At 48.9% G+C, this 8575-nt stretch overlaps 1 long non-coding RNA gene across 2 annotated transcripts; it reads right to left on the bottom strand.

Annotated features, from left to right (window-relative positions):
- Positions 1 to 6192: 6192 nt before the first annotated feature.
- On the bottom strand, positions 6193 to 7836 carry LOC149390334 (uncharacterized). Of its 2 annotated transcripts, XR_016300251.1 has the most exons (3): positions 7556 to 7836; positions 7379 to 7451; positions 6193 to 6669 (listed from the first exon to the last, which is right to left on the bottom strand). It is a non-coding gene; the product is annotated as an uncharacterized LOC149390334 (long non-coding RNA). The 2 variants fall into 2 exon arrangements; XR_016300250.1 differs by having other exon boundaries at positions 6193 to 7451.
- Positions 7837 to 8575: the final 739 nt, after the last annotated feature.

An 8575-nucleotide genomic window follows, 5' to 3' on the forward strand; every position in this document is an offset into this window, starting at 1 on the left:
GATGCTCAGCTCCGCATCCCGGCTCGAGAGTGCCGCCTGGAGTTTCTTCGTCTCCCCCATAAAGGTGTCAACTGCCTGCTCGGCCACACGAAGCGCTTTCTTGGCGGCCGATTCCCCACGAACTCGCTCCAACTCCTCCTCGAGTGCCTGAAACTCTCGGGCATTGCGGGCCCCCGCTAGGGCGGCAGCGTGCGCGGCCGCCGTACTCGCCTTTTCCTTCTCCATGATCTACATGCGCCGCAACAGATCTCGGAGAATGCGGTCACTTCGCTCTTGGCGCGCGAGCATCTGTGGAAACGAACGACATACAGATAATCATAATAAGCACGACGATTACACGTGAGACGAGCAAACGAATCATACCTTTCGGGCATCTCCGATCCCGTTCTGGAAATGCTCAAGATCGCTCGTCGTCAGCAGATCCTTGAAATCCCGCAGGGAGGTTTCAAGGATCCCTCGGGAGCACTGGTCCCTCAGCTCTGCCGCCTCTGCTAGGAGCATGGAGTCCAAGCTGTCTGACACCGCCGATGTATGGGCGTGTTTGTGGCCGGATGGTGGTCCGAGGGAGGCCGACAACAACGGTCGCTTGTTGGAGGAGATCGCCTCGTTCCTAGCCCGCGATGGCGACCCCCCGCGGCGGGTCTCGTCTGGGGGACGAGCCACGATCGTAGCATCGTTGGTGGGCGCCACTCTCGGCACTTGTGTGCGCGGTCGATGTCGTCGGGCCATGGTACCTGCGAAGGAGAAAGTGCGTCGGTCAGTTAAAACATAACGATAAGCATAGATAGTGGAAAACAACGATAGCACGATGATGCATATTCGGTTAGTACCCCCCGCGTCGGATGGGGGAGCAGACGAACCCCCCGCTTCGGATTCCGGACCCTCCACGGTCTCCGCTCCGGGCCCGGAGCACTGGGAGTCTTCGTCAGCGGGCACGAACCACCCGGTCGTCGCCATAAGGTCCGGGGACTCGAAAAGCGACCCTTGCCGCCTCGAATCAGGTACCGCTCCGATCACGAACGCGAGTTCGGAGCTCTCAATGCCGTAGTCAGCCGGAAAGTCGGCCGCGGGGCCGAAGGTGAGAGGTGCCGTCCCGAAGGCAGATTCGGACACCCACACCCAGGGGTAACGGTGTTTTGAGGTCAGCTTGGTGAGAATGGGAAACCCCTTCCGGTGCTGAACCTTATAGAAGCCGGGTTTCCCGGGGACATCGAAGACGGACACGAGGTTCCTGATATCGTCGGCCGTCACGGCCCGACCCTTCGCTCGGTGCAGCATCATGTGGCAGGCGGCCACCATGCGGTAAAAAGATGGAGACATCTGGGCCGCGTGGACGTCGAGTCGGGCTAGGAGATCCTGGATCACGAGCTGGAAAGGCAGTCGCAACCCCCCGCGGAGGCTCGCCTCGGGAACGGCGGCGTACCCCTTCCGAGGGCGAGTCGGGAGATCATCGGACAACGGTCGCAACAACGATACGGCCGGCGGAATGTGAAACCGCTTTCTCAAACCCTTGAAGCTGGCGAATGAGAGAGAACCCGGGAAATCGATGCCGGAGCAATCAAAGCCATCTCGAATCGCCGTTTCCCCAAGGAGAAACGACGAGGTTCGCTCTTCTTCCTGCGCGGTCAAGCTTGTCGGGGCGACCGGTAGGGCACGGCGACTCGACGTCTCGCCCGAACCCTCGTGGTGCCCGCTAGAGTAGCTCGCTCGGGCCGTGGTGTGCGTGCTCGGCCCATTGGGGCCCGTTGCCCGGGTGTTGACTACGGGAGGCGACTCTGTCGACACGTCCGGCCCGGTCATGGGCCCGTGACGCGCGTCGGACGATGGGTCGGCCATATGACCTCTGTAGTGTGCATCCGGCCCAAGCTCGTGATCCGGCCCAAAGTTTTGCAAGGTAGCCGAGATCCTTACACCTAGGCGCGGCCCAATGGGCCTTAGGGCTTGTAAGGGATCCAAGTCTCTCCCACCTAGGCTCGGCCCAATGGGTCCTAGGGTTTGTGCATGATCCAAGCCTCTCCCACCTAGGCCCGGCCCAATGGGCCCTAGGGTTTGGGAAGGATCCAGACTGGCCGCCCCTTTCCCTCCAGCGGTGGACGACCGGCGCGCCTTGTCTCCGGCGCCAGCATCTCCGCCTGCGATGCCGGCCGCCGCCGGCGGCGTCCCCCCATCACGCGCGCGCCCCAGCCCGGCTGGGGCTGGTCCACCTGAGCCGCCAAGGCCTCCGGCCACCTGCAACATGGCCCCACCCCGGGGTGGAGTCTTCCACGATGCCGGCCCGGCCGGGCACGGTCCCTTCCACGCCGGCGCCGGCCCCATCGGCCCTGTTGGCGTGCCCCACGCCTAGGCTCGTCGCGCTCACCTCCGCGACCGCCGCTCCGGGGTTGGGCTCGCCACAGATGGCGCCGACCCAGCCAGGCAAGGCCTCCCCGGCGATGGCGTGACCTCCCTCGGCCCCGTCGGCCCCCCCAGCGCGCTCCTCGGCCGCATCGGCGCACGCCTCGGCCCGCTCGGCTGTCTCGGCCCCGTCAGCGCACGCCCCGGCCACGCCATTGCCCGCCTCGGCCCGCTTGGCCGACCCAGCCTCGCCAGCGCGCACCCCGACTACGCCGGCGCTCGCCTCAGCCCTGCCGGCGCTGCCCTCGGCCCGCTCGGCCGACCCAGCCCTGCCAGCGCGTACCCCGGCTGCGCCCTCGCTCGCCTCAGCCACGCCGACGCTCGCCTTAGCCCCGCCGGCGCTGCCCTCGACCGCTGGGTGCTCGTCCTCGCCCGCCAACCAAGTGTCCACCGTGGGAAAGTCCCGGTCGTCCAGATTCATCGTCGCTCGATCTAGAAAAATCAAACCCAAGCTTGGGAGAGATTGATGGTCAACCGGGGGCGGTGAAAATCGATCTAGGAAATCGTCTAACGTCTCGTAAGGATTGTCAGAAAAGAACGAGACGAAATCCTCGGGGGGCCCATTGGCCGACGTGTGATTAGGGTACCCCATTGGCACGTGTAACGATGAACACGTCAACGGAAAATATTAAAATAATGCCTAAAGTGAGCGGGCTTACCAATTGTTGACGAGACGGTTCGGCGAGGCGACGGAAGACGGAGTTGCTTGAGTTTACCACACGGGCTGCGCCCGATGCCAAACTCGGGGGGCTAATTTTATCGGCCCGGCGAGGTCCGACGGCACGATCGACGTTTCGGGCGGCCGGGCAAGCTCACTCGGCCAATGGCCGAGTGAAACCCTCACACCGGCCCTTTCTCTGCAAGCCCATCAACTCACTCGGCCAATGGCCGAGTGAGCCTTCTCTCGGCCCAGGCCCATCACTCGGCCAATGGCCGAGTGAACTTCGCCCAATGTTGGTATTCGCTCGGCCAATGGCCGAGCGAGCTCCTCTCGGCGCTCGGTATTCGCTCGGCCAATGGCTGAGTGAACTTCACTCGGCGGTCAGCTCTCACTCGGCCGGTGGCCGAGTGAACCTCAGCAAGCGTTCACTCGGCCAACGGCCGAGTGAGCTTCACCCGGCGCTCGGCTTTCACTCGGCCATTGGCCGAGTGAACTTCAACAAACGTTCACTCGTCCAATGGCCGAGTGAACTTCACTCGGCCACGGGTCTCACTCCGCCGAGAGTCAGACGAGCCTCACTCGGCCAAGGGGTTGTCCATAGCATCCCTTGGTCGCTTATAAATATAGGGGTCTCTCCTCTAGTCCAGGTAATCCATTCTTGAGTACTGAAACGCTGCCGAACTCGTACCTCGCTCGTTTCTCTCAAGCCTTGGCCCCCAAACACTTAAACCCTCTACAAACCACCTCAACCCTACTAATGTTGAGCGTCGGAGAGGTAAACAGAGGCAACCCCTCTGTTTCCCCTTTGTAGTTCACACATTCTCTACTGCTTTTCAGGTACCGAGACGAGGTGAATTTCTACCACAGCTAAGGGACGACTTGAGATATCAAGTCCGACACGCTCGAGTCAAGACGAGACCACTTGGTCCGGCCTTGGGTCTGACCGTTTGTGACTCCTAAATCGTTGTCCGAAAAACTGCGACAACATCTACGTTTGAACCTATCGGGAAAAACCCGAAACTAAGATTTCAAGAAAAGTGGCCGAAGACTTAATCTTTGAGTTTATTCATTTTGAAGGCTTTCACCTACTCTTGTTTACTATCACATAAATGCATGTAAACAAGATTATTCCCTTGATAAGTAGTTGACTTAGGTCTCCAAACTTACCCGGAACAAATACGAAGCAATACTTGTTGTCTTGAGGAGTCTCTTTGCTTGGCACGCTTCTCGAGACTACTTGACACATCATGCAGTATGTCGAGAGAGTTAGGATTTGTAGTTCAGATTCCATTAGTTATTCGATTTGGGAACGTTGAAGAGTTTGAGGTTTATTGTCGGGACTTGTCGCAAGTTGGTTCAAGGTTTGCAAATTTAATTTATTAAATCCTGGTGTTTTACAAACGAAAATAGTACGAAACGAAATTTATTATTTTACATTTTACGTGTTAAATAAATAATCTGAAATCTTATAAACCAATTGTCACGACCCGCGAGCGTCCGCTGGCTCACGAGCCACGACGTCGGTCAAGTCGCATATCATATAATCACACATTGTATATAATTCATAAATAAATAAACATAATAACGTAAGTACTTATACTAAACATAATTTAAGTATAATAATACATAAGTATCAAATGAGGTTATATGAAAATCCGGGGAATTTTTCGTTTTTCCTTTCCGAACCTTGAGTCTTATAATGGCTCTTATATATATACATGCCCCTTACTTTACGTATATATACATGGGATAGTTTAGGAGCGTAGATTACGGAAAAGGTTCGACAAAATACTATTATATAGTAGTTCCGATCCCGAGTGAGTTCCCATTAGCCCATAGGTCGAGAGATACATGTCCGGCCTTCGTCTTCGGATTCTTCATTCATATCGTCACCTTTCCCTTCTCTGCATTACCAAGGGTCATAAAACTATGAGTGGATTGACTCAGTTAGTAGGAGTCTAACTTAGAAATAAAAGCAACTAATGCCATGTGATATCATGTGACTTGCAAACAAGCACATAAGAATGCAAGATGTAAATCTAACTAGTTCAACTAATGCCATGTGATATCATGTGACGTGCAAACAAGCACATAAGAATGAAGGATACAAATCTAACTAGTTCTAGAGCATTACTAATGCGCGCATATTCTAACTATTACTTGTCGTCCTCAAGGCTACACCATCCCCCACTGTAACCTTCGGAACAACAAAAGACCAGTCTTAGACTTCGAGCAGCAGTCCTCCGACGACCTAAGAGTTTTATCGCTTGTCTGGGATCCACTAGTGGTACCATCTTCATCGTGATATCGGCACGAGCCGAGCTTTTCCAGCAATGACCTCTTGATTCGCGATTACCACCCCACTCTCACATACAAGTCAATGAATTGTAGTTATCACCGACAACAATTCATTATGGTTTGGGTACTTTGCAACACTCAGAGTACACATATACGCTACTTACAAGAGATCAACTCGGAATAAACCCCGAAAGAATTATCATTTCCCTTTGAAGCTCGTTAGTGTTTTAAGTTGAATACTCGAGACATAACTCCCAATAATTCTACCCTCGATTCGATCCGAGAGTTGATCATTGCTCTCCTGTCTCCCCCGTTCTAATGGGTCAACGTAGAACTTAAGGGACAATTACATTATGTAGCAGAGGTTGGGTTTTAAAAATCTATGTTTGAACTTATCATGCGAACCAGAGCTAAATTTTCAAGAAAAGCGGCTGAAGCCTTAATCTTTGATATTATTCATTTTTAAGGCTTTCACCTACTCTTGAGTACTATCACATAAAATGCACGTAAATATGATCATTCCGTTGGTAAGTAGTTGACTTAGGTCTTCGCACTTACCCGGAATAGTTCACCGCAAAACATGCTGACATGACGAGTCGCTTCGCTTCGCAAGCTTCTCGAGACTCTTGGCATGTCCTGGGGCGTTGAAAGAACTAGAATCCGAAGTTGAGACTTCGTTAGTTATTTCATTCGGAAACGTCGAAGAGATTTAGTTTCATTGTCAGGATTCTTTCTGAGTCGAGTCGGGGTTCGAGAATTTAATTTATTACTTTCCCGGTCTTTCGGAAATTAACCTTATTTAAGACCTGTACACTTTCATACTGAAGAAATAGTACGAAATAAAACTCTAACAATTTATTTTTAACGAGTCTTAAATAAATAAATAATCCAAAATTATACAAACCGAGAATTCCAAATAATGAACTGAAATTAAATTTTCGAACGTCATTAAAATAATTCACAATTATATAAAAATAAATCCAAATAATTAGATCTACGATCTAACTCAAGAGTACTGAACGCTACAACGCGATTAATGACACTCACGAGTTAGACATGAATCTACTCTTTTATGACCTTTCTATCCTTCGGCTTCGATGCTTTCCATTACGCCGACTCTTGCTCCTCCCAACTCGTTTTGCGAATAAGCTCCGAAATTCAAACATAGATATCGAGTCAACCAATTATTTCAACCCAGACTCGAACCTCGAAATCCAATTTCTCGGTCTCTCATTGAGATGCGAGAGTTTTCCAAGATTCCGACAAAAAAGACGAACCATAAAATCTCAGACAATCCAACAATTTCAAACCCGAAACTGAAATAACCAATATCAAACATCAATTTCTCAAATCACATTAACCATATCACAATTCGATCGAGTTCCGAAGCCAAACAAGAAACATAAATGACATTCTCATATTCGATTTGGTTTTTGGTATCATTTACCGAGTTTCGAAACCACACAAGACATAACCTGATACTCGGCTTGAAGTCAACACGAGATGCAAACACATCAAACAAATCCGAGAGTAACACGAACAACCATATTCAACCAAGACAACAACAGCCAAACATAATTAGCCTAAAAGTAGTTAATTTCATAATCAAACCCAACAAAGACATTAACGTACAAATCTTAGCTTCAAGTGACTTAGAACAGAGTCTCGGCCAAAAAAGGAGTCACGATCAACATGTTAAAAATGTTCGAATCATCATTGAATATCAAACGAACCACAATTCCGAACCCAGAATCAACAACTGCAACAACGATTTCAGACAACAAAGCATACGAGACTAACAGAAGAATTTTGTAATTCCTATTTCCAAATTACACCCCCAAAATCAACTTTAGGAACAAAATTCACCAGAAATCCGAAACCGAACCAATTCCTCAACATAAACAAGCACAAAACATTCCGAAAAACATCTCAAGATCATTTATTAACGTTCAGAATGAAAAGCCCCAATTTCCTCAATCCAAACCCTAATTTTTGGGTTCCATGGCTGACTAAGAAATTCCTTACCTCAGCTCGAGAAATCGAGCTACCCAGACTAAATCCTATCTCCTTGTATCATCCGCGACGCTCGCCGGAGCTCCTGAGACACGCGGCCGAGAAGAAAACGAGAAAGAGGGGTTTCAAACCCTATAAATCTTGACGAATTTTCGGTGATAAATGGAAGGAATTGAGCTCAATTCTTACCTTCAGTAGATTCACCGGTGTCCATTATTTCTTCTCCGGTGACTTTCCTAGGTCCAGCGTCCTCGTTTAGCTCACGGCGATTCTCTTCCTCTCAGCCAGAGCGCGCGTAAGAGACCGTGTCGGGGGTTAAAGACGCGCGAGGAAGAAGAAGAAGATTAAAGAAGAAGATGGAGATTGGTGATGATGGTGGTGTTGTTTCGCTCTTTTTATCTTTGGTTCATTTCTTTTGCATGTAGCGCGGTGGAGAAGAATAAGGGAAGAGGATGAAGTCGAAGAATGAGCTGAGGAAGAAAGAGAATGAAAGTATTTTTATTTATATGAACAAGTTTCCATAATTGCTCATTTAAATTCTTCTATTTTCTCACTATCTCAAACTGATCCCACGTTCAAAATTTCTTTCAAATGGGTCCTGAAAATTGTTACAACTAAATCCTTCATCACTTAATTATTTAATTAAATCCATAACCAAACAAATTTTAATTATATGATTTCAACCGAAATTTTTTTCGTTCTTTCTCGATTAATTCAAATATATTTAAGGTTTCTCGGAAATAATTCTCATTCTTGAGGATTTATTTATTAAATTAAATTCCGGATTATTTTTCTTAAAATAATTTACTACTCGAGACAAACTCGATAAGTTCTTTATTTATTCCGATATTTTTCATTACCTTAAAATATTTTAAATTAATTCAATAAACTAATTGGACCATAATTCACTCAAGAATTTAATTGTAACAACGGAAGCTCGTTTATTAAACTTGAATTTACAAGTTGAGTGATTCAAAAGTTTATACTTTACATCAATATTTCCAGATTAATGACTGAAATTAAATTCCCAAATGTCTATGAAAATAAACCATAATTATTTAAAATAAAATCTAATAATTAGACCTACGACCTAACTGAAGAGTATTAAACGCTAATAGGAAAATGACGATACCCACGAGTTATATCGGGTGTACTCTTTTCTTCTTTATCTTCGGCCGCAATATTCTCGATCATGCTGACTCTTGCTCG

The sequence above is a fragment of the Urtica dioica genome, chromosome 7, assembly GCF_054948205.1.
Source record: "Urtica dioica subsp. dioica isolate 48M chromosome 7, U.dioica_male_clone48M_v1_H2, whole genome shotgun sequence".
Taxonomy (NCBI): domain Eukaryota; kingdom Viridiplantae; phylum Streptophyta; class Magnoliopsida; order Rosales; family Urticaceae; genus Urtica; species Urtica dioica.